The sequence below is a fragment of the Nicotiana tabacum genome, chromosome 17 (genome assembly GCF_000715075.1).
Source record: "Nicotiana tabacum cultivar K326 chromosome 17, ASM71507v2, whole genome shotgun sequence".
In the NCBI taxonomy this organism is placed as follows: Eukaryota; Viridiplantae; Streptophyta; class Magnoliopsida; order Solanales; family Solanaceae; genus Nicotiana; species Nicotiana tabacum.
This window is the reverse complement of record NC_134096.1, coordinates 115,034,358-115,053,769: the sequence shown is the minus strand read 5'-3', so window position 1 is coordinate 115,053,769 and position 19,412 is coordinate 115,034,358. Positions and strand designations below refer to the sequence as shown.

Below are 19,412 nucleotides of genomic sequence, written 5' to 3'. Positions count from 1 at the left end.
TTCTCTTAACAATCCCTCTAACCCACATCTTTTGCGAAAAACACTTAACGACGGATCGAAGTAGTGAAAAATCCATATGATATTCTTAAGAAAGTTTATACCTGGCTCCCTTAGAATTGTAAGTCACGTTGCACATTGTAGGGGTTCATAAGAATTTTTGTTGAAGCTACATCCGTTACTTTGTAGAGATATCCCTTCATTGCACATTGTAGGGCTTCAATAGAATTGTAAGTTATGTTGACGCTACTCTTATCATAGTGGTTGTGGGCCCCACTTGATAAGGATAATTTGCCAACATCGCCTAATTTTGCCACCTACCCACCTAGCCAAAGAGTCACCATTTAGGTTTTTGATCCATTTTCACTTGCTGCCACGTGGGGGTAGTGTTTCCACCCAATATTTATCTACAAATTCCTAATTACCTTGTTAATCTCCCACTAAAAATCAATAATTAACTAATTATCTACATAATTAAAAATTATCTCAAATTACATAAAATACTAATCACTTTTAATATACTTTATATACCTTACTGTCATGGTCATGTGGTACCTTATATGGCACTAGTCCATAATTACCGGGTATTATACCTTGGACTGTATTTTATCCCAAATAGACAAACTTCAACGAATACTCATTCTTTGAGTTGTTTACCCTCTAATCTTCACGGCACTCGCTTATCACTTGTTACAAATAACACTAAATACTTATAACCTCAAAAATAATGTCATTCCCGAGCTTACGTCGATTAACTTATGGCGAAACTGTAACGTACGAAATGCTGGATGTAACAGTAAAAAGAGAAAAATAAAATAAAAAGGGAAAATTCCTGAATTAGTACTACAAACTATTTCCAACACTATTGGTTGCCAATCCGCGGCAACGACGCCAAAATTTGACGAGTGCAAAACACACACTTAAATATGCTTGCTAGTCGAATATACTATAATATAATATTATATCCACAGGAATTGGAGTTAAATAGTATTTTCGTAGTTTATAGCTTGGTTACTATCCAAGATGATCAACAGTTGAGAATTATGTGATTAAAAACTATAATTAACTAAGAATCTAAAGCTAATTGACAAATGGCAATCGAAACAAAAGTAAGCAAAGAAGATATCAATGGGAGAAAATAGGGACTGATTGGATAGGTGCAAGATAATTGTATGGGATTTAACTCTAGTTAATTCACTTCTAATGTTCAAGTGAGTCTCTCGAATTCACTCAATTATTAGTTCAAATATTTAGTATAAACTCCTCTCTCGATTAAGTCTCAACCTCACAATGTGAACCAATTTAAGCTCGGTGAATATATGCAAGAGTTCGTAGTAGATTGGTCTTTAGGAGAACCTCTCTCGATTATTCTCCTAACTAGGTTTAAATAATAATTCAACTAGACTCTTTCAATTATTAAGAAGAATTAATGAATTCAACCAACAAGATAATGCAAAGATATCACAAGTATGCCTCTCTCAATTAGATGAACATGTGAATATAGATGCAACAATTAAAACACTCAAAATGATTCAATACATAAAAACTAGAGTTAATATCCATAAACAAATATCAATACACCAAATCCATCAATCCCTAAAGAGAACTACTCCATAGATATGGAGTAATTCATCACAAATATAAAGAAAAACATAAAACGATCCAAACTCTTGTCTTGAGTGAGGATTGAATGATGAATCCATTGTGCTTTCGCTTCTCCACCTTCTCTCTAGCCTCCTTAGGTCTTAGCTGTGTCAAAAATGAAATCACCTTTTTCTAGCCGAAATAGGAAAACTTGCAAACTTATTGCTTTTCATGCATCACACTGTGCGTCGCCCAGTGCGCCGCATTACTGCTTTTTCCTGACACGCCCCAAAAACCCAGTCTCTGAAGTTTGTCATTTTTTGCAGATTTTTTCAGTGGTGCGTCGCCCAGTGCGATGCACCAGTGTATTTTTCGGCAGATTATTCTTCCTTGAATTTTGACGCCCAAAAGTGATCCTCGACCCCCGAACACTATTCTGAATTAATCCTTGGGCTTTTACTCAAACTTCAAAGCTCCAGAATATCTTGAATTTATTCCATAACATCTACATATCGAAATCAGTCCTACAAGGCATAAAACACACAATTAGTGCAAAACACTAGCAATTTACGCTCAAACTCAATTAAAGTGCCGTAATTGGAATGTAATAAGCGACTAAAATATAAGATTATAGCCTACCATCAAGCACTAGGTTAGGTTACCAAGGTCTCATGAGTCACGAGCAAGCATAGTAGAGTCTAAAGGATCAGTACGGAAACATCTGTACTTATCTTCCAGAGGCTATGGAATTTAGGAACAATTTCACTTCTATTCTACTCTGTCGTGCGATTTTATTCTATCATTGACGATTAAACTCTTCTATTCTTGTACTCTTGCAGATGGCGAGAACACGTTCTATATCTACCACCGGACAGGAGCCAGATCCCCAGTGACAGCTACGACTAGGGGCCGAGGCCGAGGTAGATGCAGAGGCAGAGCTCAATCTAGAGCTCGAGTAGAATCACCTATTGTTGAACCTCGGGTGGATTTGGAAGCGGAGATTCCAGCTAAGACGGTACCTGTTGGACCAGTTCAGGTTCCAGAAGGATTCATAGCTACTCTAGTACTTCAAGATGCTCTAGTCCATTTGGTGAGTCTTATGGAGGGTGTGGACCAAATTGGTGTATTTGTAGTGGCACCAGCCGTCTCACAAGGTGGGGGAGAATCACAAACTCTTACAACTCCCGCTCCGGTGCAGACAACTCCTTTGTATCAGGCTCCAGTAGCCCATCCAGTTGGTGTAATTCATCCAGTTGTTGCGGCACAGGCCAATGGCAGACCTACTTTGTCTTCTGAGGCTTTGTTGAGGTTGGACAAGTTTACCAAGATATTTCCAATCCATTTCAGTGGTACACCTTCTAAGGACCCACGAGATATTCTGGACCGCTGCTATAAGGTATTGCAGAACATGGAATAGTTGAAAGCAATGGGGTTGGTTTTGCTGTATTTCAGATGACTGGTTCCGCCAAGAGGTGGTGGAAAGATTATGTATTTACTAGACCAATTGGTTCGCCTGCAGTTACCTGAGAATAGTTCTCGCAGCTATTTCTGGAGAAGTTCCTTCCTATTACCTTGAGAGAGAATTATCGGAGAGAGTTTGAGCGTCTCCAGCAAGGCAGCATGTCGGTCACTCAGTATGAGACCCGCTTTGTGGTTTTAGACCGTTATGTTCTTCTTCTGCTTCCTACCGAGAAAGAGAGGGTGAGGAGGTTCATTGATGGACTCGTTCAGCCTATCAAGCTACTGATGGCCAAGGAGACAAGGAATGAGATTTCTTTTCAGACGGCTGCAAATGTCTCCAGGCGGATCGAGATGGTTCTTTCTCAGGAGAGAGGGCCAGTGTCAGATAAGAGGCCGCGTTATTCCGGTAATTTTAGAGGCACCTCATCTGTAGGCAGGGGTACTTCTGGTAGAGGACATATTCCCAGGCAATTTTATTCAGCACTTCAGACTTCTTATGGTGCTTTAGGGAATCATGGTTATTATGTTCCTTACCTTGGGCAGCCAGCATTTACTGCACATTCAGCTCCTATCAGTGTACCACCACTTCAGAGTCACTACGGTGGTTATCTGACCCGTTTAGGTCAGCTTCAGCTTCAACAACCACGGCAGCAGGATGTGTGTTATGAGTGTGGGAACATTGGTCACATCAGGAGGCATTGTCCTAGGTTGTTGAGCAATAGACCTCAACAGGATTCTCATGCCATCATTTTGGCACCGGTTGCTCCATTGCCTGACCGACCAGCTAGGGGTAGGGGCTAGACTGTTAGAGGTAGAGGTCAGACAGCTAGAGGTAGAGGTCAGACTAGTAGAGGTTGAGGCCAGACTGCTAGAGGTGGAGGCCAGCCAGCTATGGCCTGTCCTAGAGATGTAGTTCAGACTGGTGGGGCCTAGCCCCGATTCTATGCTTTCCCAGCTAGGCCTGAGGCCGAGTCATCCGATGTCGTGATCAAAGGTATTGTTCCAGTTTTCCATAGAGATGCCTCAGTGTCATGTTACTTACTCCTATGTGTCATGCTACTTTACTTCATATTTGATTGTACCCCGTGATTCTCTGAGTGCGTTTGTTTATATTTCCACACTAGTGGGAGATTCTGTTGTGGTAGATCATGTCTATCATTTGTGTGTGGTTACTATTGGGTGTCTCGAGACTAGTGTGGATCTTCTACTTCTTGACATGGTAGATTTTGACGTCATATTGTGTATGGATTGGCTGTCACCTTATCATGCTATATTGGACTGTCATGCCAAGACGATGACCTTAGCCATGCCAGGGTTACCTCTATTGGAGTGGAAAGGAACTCCTGGTCGTTCTACCAGCAGGGTTATCTATTATATGAAGGCTCAGTGTATGGTCGAGAAGGGGTTTCTATCTTATTTGGCTTATATTCGCGATCCCAGTGCGGATGTTCCTTCTATGGACTCAGCCCCAGTTGTTCGTGAATTTCCAGAAGTATTTCCTGCAGATTTGTCGGGGATGCCACCCGACAGAGATATTGACTTATGTATTGATTTAGCTCCGGGCACTCAGCCCATTTCTATTCCTCCATACCGTATGGCCCCGTCGGAGTTGAGGGAATTAAAGGAGCACTTACAAGACTTGCTTGATCAGGGATTCATTAGACCTAGTGTCTCACCCTGGGGTGCACCAGTGTTATTTATAAAGAAGAAAGATGGTTCTATGCGAATATGTATAGATTACCGATAGTTGAACAAGGTCACTATTAAAAACAAATATCCGTTGCCAAGAATTGATGACTTATTTGATCAACTTCAGGGTGCCAAGGTGTTTTCAAAGATCGATTTGAGGTCCGGTTATCATCAGTTGAATATTAGGGCATCTGATATCCGTAAGACAACTTTTCGGACCCGGTATGGGCATTATGAATTCCTAGTGATGTTATTTGGGATTACTAATGCCCAAGCAGCATTTATGGATTTGATGAATCGGGTGTTCAAGCCCTATCTGGATTCTTTTTTGGTTGTATTCATTGATGACATCTTGATTTACTCTAGCAATCGAGAGGAGCATGAACAACATCTTCAGATTATGCTTCAGACTTTGAAGAATAATCAGTTATATGCCAAATTTTCAAAATATGAGTTTTGGTTAAACTCGGTTGCCTCTTGGGGGCATGTTGTATTGCAGAAGGCATAAAGGTAGATCCTAAGAAGATTGAGGCAGTTCAGAACTGGCCTAGACCTACTTCAGTTAAAGAGATACGGAGTTTTCTGGGTTTGGCAGGTTATTATCGCCGGTTCGTGGAAGGGTTTTCATCTATAGCAAACTCGTTGACCAAATTGACACAGAAAGGTGTTCCATTCAGATGGTCAGACAAGTGTGAGTTGAGCTTTCAGAAGCTCAAGACTGCTTTGACTACGACGCCATTGTTGGTGTTATCCACAGGTTCAGGATCGTACACGGTGTATTATGATGCATCTTGGATTGGACTAGGTGCAGTATTAATGCAAGATGGAAGGGTGATTGCTTATGCATCGCGACATTTGAAAGTCCATGAGAAGAATTATCCTATTCATGACTTAGAATTGGAAGCCATTGTTCATGCGCTGAAGATTTGGAGACACTACCTTTACGGCGTGTCATGTAAAGTATTCACAGATCATCGTAGTGTACAGTATCTATTCAAACAGAAAGATCTTAATTTGAGGCAGAGAAGATGGTTGGAGATGTTGAAAGACTATGATATCACCATTTTGTATCATCCGAGAAAGGCCAATATGGTGGCCGATGCTTTGAGTAGAAAGGTTGTGAGTATGGGCAGCCTTGCGTATATTCCAGTTAGTGAGAGGCCGCTCGTTGCAGATGTTCAAACTTTGGCCAATCAGTTCGTAAGGTTAGTTATTTTAGAGCCCAGTCAGGTTCTAGCTTGTACAGTCACTGGATCTTCTTTATATGAGCACATCAGAGAGCAGTAGTGTAATGATCCTCATTTACTTGTCCTTAAGGACACGGTGCGGCACGGCGGTGGAAAGTAGGTTGTTGTGGGAGATGATGGAGTTCTGTGGATGCAGGGTCATATTTGTGTTCCTAATGTATCAATCTGGGTACCGCCAAATATAAGGTGAACTGCGTACCTCAATCTGGGTACCGCCAAAATGTATCAAGATTTACGACAACATTAATGGTCAAGGAGAATGAAAAAGGATATAGTTGCATATGTAGCTCGGTGACTAAATTGTCAGCAAGTCAAGTACGAGCATCAGAGACCTGGTGGTTTGCTTTAGAAGTTAGAAATTTCTTAGTGGAAGTGGGAGCGTATCACTATGGATTTTGTTGTTGGACTCCTACTGACTCAGAGAAAGTTTGATGCAGTATAGGTCATTGTGGACAAGTTGACCAAGTCAGCACATTTTATTTCAGTGGCAATTACCTATTTTTCAGAGCGGTTAGCTGAAATTTACATTCGTGAGATTGTCCGCCTTCACGGTATGCCCGTGTCTATTATTTTAGATTGAGGTACGCAGTTCACCTCACATTTTTGGTAGGCTATACAGCATGAGTTAGGCACGCGGGTTGAGTTGAGTACAACATTTCATCCACAGACAGACGGACAGTCCGAGCGCACTATTCAGATATTGGAAGATATGCTTCGCTCTTGTGTTATAGACTTTGGAGGTTCTTGGGATCAGTTCTTGCCACTTGCGGAGTTTGCCTATAATAACAGCTACCAGTCGAGCATTCAGATGGCTCCATATGAAGTATTATATGGGAGGCGATGTCATTTGCCAGTGGGTTGGTTTGAACCGAAACAAGCTCGGTTGTTGGGTACTGATTTGGTACAGGATGCCTTGGATAAGGTCAAGGTTATCCAAGATCGACTTCGCATAGCTTAGTCTAGGAAAAAGAGTTATACTAACCTTAAGGTTCGTGATGTAGCATTCATGACTGTAGAAAGAGTATTGCTCTAGGTTTCACCTATGAAAGGTGTAATAAGATTCGGAAAGAAGGGCAAGTTAATCCCTAGGTATATCGGACCCTTTAAAATTCTTGAAAGGGTGGGTGAAGTAGCCTACAAGCTTGCACTACCACCTAGCTTATCAGCAGTTCATCCGGTATTCCATGTATCAATGCTCCGAAAATATCATCGTGATCCGTCCCATGTATTAGACTTCAGCTCAGTCCAATTGGCAGGTCCGACAGTTGAGGAGGAGCCGGTAGCTATTCTAGACTGGCAGGTCCGACAGTTGAGATCTAAGAGTTATCCTTCAGTTCGGGTGCAATGAAGAGGTGTAACGACTCGGCCGGTCATTTTGCGTATTACAACATTGTTTCCCCATTTACTGCTCAAATTGTACTTTACAGTTGTTGTGTGAATTATCAGGGTAATTGGTTCGGGTCCAGTAAGGTTTTCAAAGGAATTGGAACACTTAGTTCCAAGGTTTAAAGCTTAAGTTAAAATAGTGACCGGATGCGGACTTATGTGTAAACGACCTCGGATCTGTAGTGGAATTTGGCTTGAATTACCGAAAGTTGAATTTTTGGAAAGTTTGACCGGGGGTTTGACTTTTTGATATCGGAGTCAGAATCCGATTCCGGAAATTTGAATAGGTCTGTAGTGTGAAATGTGACTTGTGTGCATAATTTGAGGTCAATCGGACATGATTTGATAGGTTTCGGCGTCGTTTGTGCAATTTGGAAATTTATTAGGCTTGAATACGTGTGTAGTTCATATTTTTGAGGTTGTTAGGTATGATTTGAGGCCTCGAGTAGGTCCGTGTTATGTTATGGAACTTGTTGGTATGTTCGTACGTGGACCCGAGGGCCTCGGGTGAGTTTCGGATTGTTAACAGATTGATTTTTGAATTTGAAAGACTGCAGGAACTGCTGCCTACTGGTGTGATCGCACCTGCGAAGATTGTGATCGCAGGTGCGAAGCCGCATGTGCGTGAAATAAGCCGCAGAAGCGGCCAAGAGTGGGACTGGGCAGTGCTCGCAGATGCGAGGAATTTTCCCCATCTGCGAGGCCGCAGGTGCGAAGGTGTTGCGCGGATGCGGACTGGGGCTGGCCTTGGGCGATCGCAGGTGCGAAGGGTTTGTGCATATGCGAGCCCGCAGATGCGAGGTTTTGAAAGGTTGGCATTGTCCGCAGGCACGCAATTTGTTCCGCAAATGCGGATACGCAGGTGCAAGCCCAGGCACCGCAGGTGGGGAAATGCCTGGGCAGTGTTTAAAACGAGGGTTCCGAGATTTTTTCTCATTTTGGACATTTTGGAGCTCGGCTTGGGCGATTTTGGAGAGGAAATTTTTCACACAACTTGGGGTAAGTGTTCTTAACTCCCTTGTGATTATATTCCATGAATATATCTTCATTTTTGGTGTAAGATTATTGAATCTTCAAGAGAAATAGAAGGAAATTTCTATAATGTCATAAAATGAATTTTTCAAGTTTGAATACCGATTTGGAGTCGGATTTGAGTGAAATTAGTATGGTTGAACTTGTAATTGGATGGGTTGTAGTATTTTGGGAGTTTCATCAGATTTCGATACGTGGGCCCCACGGATGATTTTTGGGGTGTAATTTCGGATTTTATGGAAAATATTAGTGTTTTGATATGGAATTAATTCTTATAAATTGTGTGGACTGAGTCAAATTATTGTGACTAGATTATTGGAATTAATTCTTATAATTTCTGGAGCATTGCTTAGCTTGCTCGACATTGGATTTGGCATGTTCGAGGTAAGTAACTCTTGTAATCTTGGAGTTGAGGGTATGAACCCGGAATATATGTATTTCGTGAATTGTTGAAAGGTGACGCACATGCTAGGTGATGGGCGTGTGGGCGTGCACTATCGAAATTGTGACATAATTATTTCTATGAAATTTTGTAGTTAAATGATCTTGGCATTTTTCATGCGTTTTATGAGTTAGAGAAATTAAGCAGAAAAGCATATTAAAAATCATGATTGAGGCTATGTGCCAGTATTATTGGGACCCACAAAGGTCATATTGCTGTGAATTATCTATTTTAAATTGAAAATTCATACTGAGTCATATTCATTTCATTGCATATCATATCTCAGTCTTTGTTGTTATTTATTGATACATCATATCATCATATTTGGGCTATTTTTCATGACACTGTGAGCCCGAGAGACTGGAGAGATTGATGATTGAGTGAGGCCGAGGGCCTGATTTGTGAGGATATTTATGGGATCGGGCTGCATATCTAGCAGATCTTCCGGGCATGCCGCCTGATAGGGACATCGACTTTGGTATTGATTTATTACCGGCCACTCAACCCATCTTTATTTCTCCATATCGCATAGCTCCGCCTGAGTTGAAGGAGTTAAAGGAGCAGTTGTATGAGTTTCTTGATAAGGGCTTCATTCGGCCCTGTGTGTCACCTTGGGGTGCTCCAGTCTTGTTTGTGAAGAAGAAGGATGGTTACATGCGCATGTGTATTGATTATCGCCAGTTGAACAAAGTTACGGTGAAGAACATGTATCAATTGCCTTGTATTGATGAACTATTTGATCAGTTACAGGGTGGCAGAGTGTTTTCCAAGATTGACTTGCATTCAAGCTATCATCAGTTGAAGATTCGGGAGCCAGATATCCTGAAGGCTGCTTTCAGGACTCGGTATGGTCACTACGAGTTCCTTTTGATGTCATTTGGGCTGACCAACGCCCCGGCAGCATTTATGCATTTGATGCATAGTGTATTCTGGCCCTATCTTAACTCATTCGTCATTGTGTTTATTGACGACATGCTGTTGTACTCCCGCAGTCTGGAGGATCATGAGCAGCACCTGAGGACTGTGCTCCAGACCTTGAGATAAAAGAAGTTATATGCAATGGTTCCATAGAAGGTTGAAATAGTACAGAGTTGGCCTAGAGCATCCTTAGCTTCAGAGATTCGGAGTTTTCTTGATTTGGCGGGGTATTACCGTCGATTTGTAGAGGGTTTCTCATCTATTGCAGCACCTTTGACCAGGCTGACCCAGAAGGGTGCTCCGTTCAAGTGGACAAAGGAGTGTGAGGAGAGCTTTCAAAAGCTCAAGACAGCTTTGACTACTGCCCCAGTGTTTGTATTACCTATAGTTTCGAGGTCTTATACTGTATATTGTGATGTGTCACATATTTGTCCCAGCGCGGTGTTGATGCAGGACAGTAGGGTGATTATCTATGCGTCTAGACAATTGAAGGTGCATGAGAAGAACTATCCTGTCCACGACCTTGAATTAGCAGCTATTGTTCATGCCTTGAAGATTCGGCGGCACTATTTGTACGGTGTCCCTTGTGATATCTACACCGATCACCTGAGTTTGTAAAATCTGTTCAAACAGAAGGATCTTAACTTCCATCAGCAAAGGTGGTTAGAGCTACTTAAGGACTATGATATCACCATTCTATACCATCCGAGGAAGGCCAATGTGGTAGCCGATGCCTTGAGTCGCAGGGCGGAGAGTTTGGACAGCTTAGCATATCTACCAGCAGCGGAGAGGCCATTGGCATTGGATGTTCAGGTCTTGGCCAACCAGTTTGTTAGATTGGATGTTTCTGAGCTGAGTCGAGTTTTGGCTTGTGTGGTTTCTCAGTCTTCTCTTTATGATCGTATCAGGGAGCGTCAATATGATGACGCATATCTGCTTGTCCTTAAGGACATGGTTCAGCACGGTTATGCCAAGTAGGTCACTATTGGAGATGACTGTGCATTGAGGATACTGGACAGGCTATGTGTGCCCAATGTAGATGGTTTGCACGAGTTGATTCTCGAGGAGGCTCACAATTCGCAGTACTCCATTCATCCAGGTGCCGCGAAGATGTATCAGGACTTGAGGAAGCATTATTGGTAGAGGAGAATAAAAAAGGACATAGTAGAGTATGTAGCTCGGTGCCTAAATTGCGAGCAGGTGAAGTATGAGCATCAGCGGCCAGGTGGATTGCTTCAGAAGCTAGTGATTCCGGAGTGGAAATGGGAGCGAATTACTATGGATTTTGTTTTTGGACTCCCATGGACTCAGAGGAAGTTCGATGTAGTTTGGGTGATTGTGGATAGGTATACCAAGTCAGCTAATTTCATACCAGTAATGACCACTTATTCTTTTGAGCAGCTAGCTTGAGTTTATATCCGCGAGATTGTCACGCTTCATGGCGTGCAGATATCTATCATTTCTAACCAGGGTACGCAGTTTACAACACGGTTTTGGAGGGTCGTACAGCATGAGTTAGGTACTCGAGTAAAGTTGAGCATAGCATTTCACCCTCAGACGGACGGGCAGTCCGAGTGCACTATTCAGATACTGGAGGATATGTTTCGTGCATGTGATTGAGTTTAGGGGTTCTTGGGATCAGTTCTTGCCACTTGCGGAGTTTGCCTACAGCAATAGTTATCAGTCGAGCATTTAGATGGCCCTGTTTGAGGCTTTGTATGGTAGACGGTGTCGGTCTCCAGTGGGTTGGTTTGAGCCGGGTGAGGCAAGGCTATTGAGTACATACTTTTTTCAGGATGCTTTGGAAAAGGTTAAGGTGATTCGGGATTAACTTTATATAGCCCAATCTAGGCAGAAGAGTTATGCGGATCGGAAGGTTCGCGATGTTGCATTCATGGTTGGGGAGCGGGTCTTGCTTCGGGTTTCACCCATGAAGGGTGTTATGAGGTTCGGGAAGAAGGGCAAGTTGAGCGCTAGGTATATCAGACCTTTTGAGATTCTTGAGAGGGTTGAAGAGGTGGCTTATAGACTTGCACTACCACCTAGTCTAGCTGCAGTTCATCCAGTATTCCATGTTTTTATGCTCCGGAATTATCACGGCGATCCGTCTCATGTGTTAGATTTCAGCTCAGTCCAGTTAGACAAGGATTTGTCATATGTTGATGTAACGACCCGGGCGGTCGTTTTGAGTATTATAGCCCCGTTTCCCCAGTTACTACTTATTCTGTGTTCAGTTACAATTATGTGACTTGTTGGGTAGATTTCGGAATGAATTGGAACACTTAGTTCCAAGGTTTAAAACTTAAGTTGAGAAGGTTGATCGGATGTTGACATACGTGTAAACGACCCCGAAAAATTTTGCTAAGGAAATTAAGGTTTTGGGTTGAAGAATGCACTAAATTGTTAATGAAATTTTTTGGCAAAAAAAGGTATTTCTGCAGTCCACTTTGCGACTGAAGAATCACTCTGCGGGCCGCAGAATGGCCGCAGAGTGAGGAAGGACTGGCAAGTTTTGACGTTATTTTGTGGATGATTCTGCGACCACATAATAGTTCTGCGATGCAGTTCGACCGCAGAATAGGTTTGGGGGCCGCATAGTGACCTCACACCCGGGCAGAAGATGCCCAGTTCCGGTAAGCCATTTTGCGGGCCGCAAAAGCATTATGCGGTCGCATATGCGACAACAGAGTGTGTTTCGACATTTCATTTTTCTGGTTTTATAACCCGACCCAACTTCGATATATAGCCTTTGAAGTCATTTTGGAGGAAAAATCTGACATTTTTAGAGAGAAGGGAGAGTGTTCTGGAGAGAGGAAGAAGCTCAAGTGCTATGTTTATTAAGATCTTGTTCAAGCTTTGAAGTCCAACAAGGAAATATCACAAGATCTTCACCCAAGAGCTAAGGTTCTAACCCTAGTCTTCAATTTTGAGTTTGGGTAAAGATGGGTGATTGGGAGTATGATTCTTGGATGTGAGAGTATTATTTATACATGCTTGTACCAATAAGGTTTGTGGGAAGATTGTTGAGTTCAAATGGGTAAAGATTGGGCTGAAAATGGTAGAAATCTTCAAAGACTTTAATTAAAGATTTGAGGGTCGAGTTGATGTCGGAATTTGGTAAAATTTGTATGGTTTAACTCGTGATTGGATTGGCAGTCATATTTCATAACTTTTTTCGGGTTCCGAGACGTGGGCCCCACGGGAGGTTTTTGAGTTAAATTTCGGATTTTGTTGAAAAATTTGTATTTTCATAAGGAATTAATTCCTATAATTTGTATTGACTAAATCGAATTAATTGTGGCTAGAATTCTAGGCGTTCGGAGGCCGATTCGCGAGGCAAAGGCATAGCGGAGTAAAGAGTTACACGGTTTGAGGTAAGTAACATTTCTAAACTTGGTTCTGAGGGTATGAATCTCTGAATTTTGTGTTATATCAATTGTTGGAGGTGACGCACATGCTAGGTGACGAGCGTGTGGGCATACACCATAGAAATTGTGACTTAAATAAATCCTATGGAGTTGTAAAATTTAAGAATCATATTATTATTCTTGTATCCTCCACGTGTTTGAGAAATTAAGGTGAGGCTCGTATTAAAGATCATGTTTAGACTACGCGCCGATATTTCGGGACCCATGGGGTCGTATTGCTATTAAATTAATTATTTTAAAATGTACATTTTATACTCAGTCATGTTCATCCATTGTGAGGATATTTATGGGATCGGGGCTGCCCGCCTGCAGTAGGCCACATCGGCTTTATATATTATTATTATTATTATTATTATTATTATTATTATGGAATCGGGTTGCACGCCGCAGCAGGCCTTATAAGCTTTCTTGTTCTGGATCGGGGCTGCACGCCACAACATGCCTTATTATATTTATTATTATATGGATTAGGGTTGCCCGCCCGCAGCATGCCATATCAGCTTTATATCACGCTTGGGCTGAAGGAGCCCCTCCGGAGTCTGCACCCCACATAGTGAGCGTAGATGATTATATATTCGGGGTGGATTTCCCAGGGCAAGAACTTGCCTTACTTATTTGTATTTGTGATGAATTTCCCTGGACATGGATCTTGTCCGAATTATTATAATTTGGGGATAAATTTACCCCTGGGCTGGATTGGCCTTATACGGTATTGAGTCACTGACTGTCAATTAATGTATACATATACGGAATGGAACTTCCCTGGGCTGGATTGGCCATATATAGTACTAAGTGACCGAGTAATTGTGACCGTGAGTACACGAGGTTTTCCACTAAGATGTCATATTCCTCATATCATTCAGTATTGATCTATTTTACTTGTATGGAGTTAACTGTTGAACTTGAAAGCATGCCTATATTTCTGTACTATTATTTCTATACTAGATTGTACCTGCTGAGCTCATCATTACTTTCAGCCCAGAGGTTAGTCTTGTTACTTATTGAGTTGGTTGTACTCATACTACACCTTGCACCTCGTGTGCAGATCCAGGTACTCACGGATACGGATGCTGCTAGATTTCAGAGATCTATCTGTTGAAGATTATCAATGTAGTTGCTTGGCATCCGCAGACCTTGACTCTCTTTCCATTCAGATATTATATTGTTTTATATTTCCAGATAGTGTTTTTATCAGTCAGACTATGTTATCATTTAGATGCTCATCTACTCAGTGACACCGGATTTTGGGAATGTAGTTTACGTCAATAATTTGTGAGATTTTTTATGAAATTTAATTATTATATTTTCAAACTTAAAAGAAATTGTGATTTATTGAGATAGTCGGCTTGCCTAGTATTGAGATAGGCGCCATCACGACAGGTTAGGATTTTGGGTCGTAACAGTTGAGGAGTCGGTGTCCATTTTGGATAGGCAGGTTTGAAAGTTAAGGTAGAAGAACATTGCTTCAGTGAAGGTTTAGTGGAGGGGCCAGCCAGTCGATGAGGTGACTTGGGAGACTGAGCACGATATGCGCAGCCCTTACCTTCATCATTTCACCACTTCAGGTGTGTCTCTATACTCTTTCGAGCTGTTACCCTAATCTTTTCACCACTTCAGGTATGTCTCTATACTCGTTCGAGGACTAACGATTGTTTTAAGAGGGGGAGGATGTAACAACCCGGCCGGTCATTTTGAGAGTATGAGCCTTGATCCCCTAATTATTTCTTCCTCCGCTTCATTTTTATGCTTACATGACTTTCCGGGGTGCTAGGTTTCGGGTTCGGGAGAGTTTCGAAGTGAAATGGGACACATAGTCCCTAAGTTTGAAGTTTGAGTTGTAAGCGTTGTTTGAACTATGTGAAGACGACTCCAGAATAGAGTTTCGTCGGTTTCAATGGCTCCGTATGGTGATTATGGTCTTAGGAGCGTATTCGGATGTTGATTTGGAGGTCCGTAGATCATTTCGGTGTTAATTGGTGAAAGTTGAATTTTGGAAGGTATTTGGGAAATTTGAACGCGAGTGGACTTTTTGATATCGGCGTAGGATTTTGATTCCGAAAGTTGGAGTAGGTCTGTAATGTCAAATGTGACGTGTGTGCAAAATTTGAGGTCAATCGGACGTGATTTGATAGATCTCGGCATCGTTTGTAGAAGTTGGAATTTTCTTAGTTCATTAGGCTTGAATTGGGGTGCGATTCATGATTTTAGCGTTGTTTGATGTGAATTGAAGGATCGACTAAGTTTGTATGATGTTTTAGGACTTGTTGGTATAATTAGTTAAGGTCCCGGGGGCCTAGGGTGGATTTCGGATGGTTAACGGATTGGAATTTTGACTTAGATGATGGTTGAAGCTTCAGAAGATCTGGTGTCTGGTTTCCTTCTACGCGTTCGTGATGGTTCTCCCTCGTTCGCATAGAGGAGTTAAGTTTTGCTGGGATTTTTGCCTTCGCGTTCGCGATGAGGGTCCTATGTTCTCGAAGCTGAAGAGTCTAAAGTCTACGCGTTCGCGTGAGGGACTTCGCGTTCGCATAGATGTTCGATCAGTTGGGGTTTCAGGCTTTTAGGCCACGCATTCGCGAGTGAAGCTCCACGTTCACGAAGGCATGGGGGCAGTGTTCGCCACATTTGCGAGTGGGCCCTTGCGTTCACATAGAAGGTTTTTGGACAAAAGCATTTTTGTGCTTCGCGAACGCGAGGATGCTTCCGCACTCGCGAAGAAGGAATTACCTGGGCAGATTTTAAAAGTTCAATATCGAGGATTTATGTCATTTTTCACCATTTGGACTCGAGAGCTCGGAATTAGGCATTGGATATATTTTCACGTACGTGTTTGGGGTAAGTGAATCTTACTTAGTTTTGGTTAATTTCTACGATTATGCCTTTGATTTCATCATTTAATTTGTGGTTTGGGGTGGAAAATTGGGAAAAATTGAGAAACAATTCTTAGGCCGGATTTTGTGGTTTTTATCAAGATTTTGGTATCGGATTTGAGTAATTTTGGTATGGTTGGAATCGTGGTTGAACGGGTATTCAGATTTTGTGACTTTTACCTGATTGTGAGACATAGGCCCGGGTCGACCTTTTGGGGCGATTTTATGATTTCTTGTTAAAGTCTTGATTTCATTAATTAGATTAGTTTCTTATAATTATATTTATAGTATGTACTTGCTTTTGGATAAATTTGGGTCGTTTGGAGTCGGAAAGTCAAGGGAAAGGCATTCTTATTGACTGATTTAAGCTTGGTTTGAGGTAAGTGACTTGTCTAACCTTGTGTGGGAGAAATCTCCTTAGGATTTGGTACTTTTGTGACAAATTTATAATATGTGAGTGCCGTATACGCAAGGTGACGAGTGCGTACACAAGGAAAATGTGAAAAATCCAGTCTTCGCTAAGTGGTTTCCTTTCTATACCTTAAATGAGTTATTCTAGCACGTGTAGTCTTCAAATTTAGTCTAATTTCACATGTTTATGTGTTTCATCTCTCAGTTGAAATATGTACAACATGCTTAGTTAAATTACATGTTGTTCCTTGATTCTGTATTTGTTCTTTAATTGTAGGGTTTCCTTGTTTGAAAAATCATTTTTGTATTTATTATGTGTTGATTCTTCGTGATTCTTGTTGTGATGATTGTTTGGTTGTGGCACGAGGTTTCTTCCGTGCGGAGTGTTATTGGCACGAGGTTTCTTTCGTGCGGAGTGTTATTGGCACGAGGTTTCTTCCGTGCGGAGTGTGATTCGCACGAGGTTTCTTCCGTGCGGAGTGTTATTGGCACGAGGTTTCTTCCGTGCGGAGTGTGATTGGCACGAGGTCTCTTCCATGCAGAGTGTGATTTGGCACGAGGTTTCTTCCGTGCAGAGTGAGATTGTAGTACGAGGTGTTTGCCGTGTCGTTGTGAGATATTTACTTTTGGGACTACGAGGCGGTACTTCGGGAGCGACTCTATTGATTTTCTCTTTTGCTGTGTTGTTTGTTGTTGTTGTTGTTCCTTAACTTGTAAGATGTTACTTTCCTTACGTGTTATAATTGTCTTCCTGCTTTCCTGAGGTGTTACCTTTCCGTACATTTCTACTGTTTATTTACCTGCCATCCCTTTTTATCATTTCGCCTTCTGCCTTATTTCTTATATTCCAGTAGGGCCCTGACCTGACCTCATCACTACTCTACTGAGGTTAGGCTTGGCACTTACTGGGCACCGTTGTGGTGTACTCATACTTCGCTTCTGCACATGTTTTGTGCAGATCCAAGTACATCCTACCATCCTCGATATTAGTACGTGCTGCTGCTTGGAGACTTCAAGGTATATCTTCCAGCGTCCGCAGACCTCGGAGTACCCCTCGATCCTTATTATGTTGTCTTTTCTTTATTTCTTTTAGACGCTGATGTATAAAGACATTTAGTACGTCCTCAGAGCTTGTGACTTGTGACTATCGGGTTTTGGGAGTTATTTATACTCAAAGTTGTTGATTTTATTGTACGTGCCGAGCGGCAGTTTTCAGTTATATATTTATCTGTTGAAGTTTAGTCGTTATTTCTGTTATTATTTCAGTTATTCCGCAATTGTTAGGCTTACCTAGTCTTAGAGACTAGGTACCGTCACGACATTTTACGGAGGGAGATTTGGATCGTGACGCCACTATTCTTCTGTAGATTAGTTATTGGCTCTACCTCAAAGTTAAAAAGGCAAATTACATCAAAATTTTGTTAGTTGGTCAACTAGTTCATTGCTTTCAAGGCTCTCAGAAAAATCTCTCTGAATATGAATGCAAATATTTGTTACAGCTTCCCCATAATTGATCCCTTTCCCATATTCAACCCCTTAACCCCTCATAGTTCCTTCATCCTTGGACATATGGACATAAATATTATTACTAAATAATCTTACAACAACATTCCTAATAAAGGGAGATGTATTCTTTCTTTCCTTTCTATTGCACAATCAAAACAAGAAGAAAGAAAGAATTAGTACAGTTGGCTCTTTACACATACCAAAATAAGAAAATGTGCTCTTATTCCTACACCACATATATTTAAGCTTTCAACTCAAATAAGGACATTCGGTTGAGTAAGGTCATTCACGATACTCTTCTATCCTCTATTATACTCAAAACTCAATAAGTCTCTTATTCACTGTATTTGCATCACATTTAACGACTCTATCCTCCAATAGCAACATATTCTAAAAACTCATCCTTTCAATTAAAATGTATAAAAGTTCAAAGCCTCCTCTTAATAGAACTGAACAGAAATATAAGCAAACCATTTACAATAATGAGGTTAAATTTATTTTTCAGTTTCTTAAAGAGAAAGTGTGCAATTCCTTCGTTCGAATCTCGAGGTCCACTATCACGCCAAAACCTCTGGACCAAAGGAGTATATGTATAATATTTACTTTTCTTTATAGGTGTTGAAAAATATAGCTATAGAAACGAACAACTTCTGAATCTCTCAAGCTCTTGAAACCTATTTTTTTATTTGAGCAGTAAAAAGGATAAATGTTCAAGAGTCAATTGGTCTTCAAGAGTCGAAGAAACTATCTAGGTAATAAAGAAATTAGCTAGGTAATAAATCTTCAAGGATAAACCTATTGAGATAATGCTAAAACCACAAAATACCTAGGTAATAAAAAGAGAGACGTAGACAGAAACTAACCGAAAAGAGGAGTGGGAGAGAAATTGGAGCAGAATTGGTCTTCAAGAGTCGAAGAATAGGCTTTAAATTTCCGCCGTTAGCCGAAAATTGTTATCTGCCGCTTGCCTTCGTCAGCCGCACAGGTGGAGTTGAAGAGAAATCGAAGAATCAAACAACACTGGTAGAATGGAAGAGAAATCGCAGAGAAATAAAATATCGATAGAGAAAGCGAGAGAGAGAGAGGGGGGAAATTGGAGAAATATGGTTGAAATTGGGAATATAGGATTCTGGCTTGAAATATTATATTTACCTTTCTGACTATCGCGGTCACAAACTCGCTAAAATATTCTTTTACTATTTTAATTTTTATTTTGCGACTAAAGCAGTCGCTTAATTGGTCAACTATTATTATTGACTTTTTATCTTCCGACCGAATTGGTCGCAAAGTGAAGCGGGGATTTGCCGTGCTGTTTTCCCACAGAATACTAGTCGATTTTTTTTAAAAAAAAGTAATAAAAATGCAATCTTTTTCTCACTACTGCAATCGCAAAAGAAGGCGCATTAGTGACTTCTTCAAAATCAGTCGAAAATTTTGATCG

The 19,412-nt window shown here is 41.3% G+C and overlaps 1 long non-coding RNA gene across 1 annotated transcript; it reads right to left on the bottom strand.

Moving 5' to 3' along the window:
• Positions 1-1,479: 1,479 nt before the first annotated feature.
• On the bottom strand, positions 1,480-19,080 carry LOC142171435 (uncharacterized). The gene is made up of 2 exons (XR_012700999.1): positions 18,835-19,080; positions 1,480-2,105 (listed from the first exon to the last, which is right to left on the bottom strand). It is a non-coding gene; the product is annotated as an uncharacterized LOC142171435 (long non-coding RNA).
• Positions 19,081-19,412: the final 332 nt, after the last annotated feature.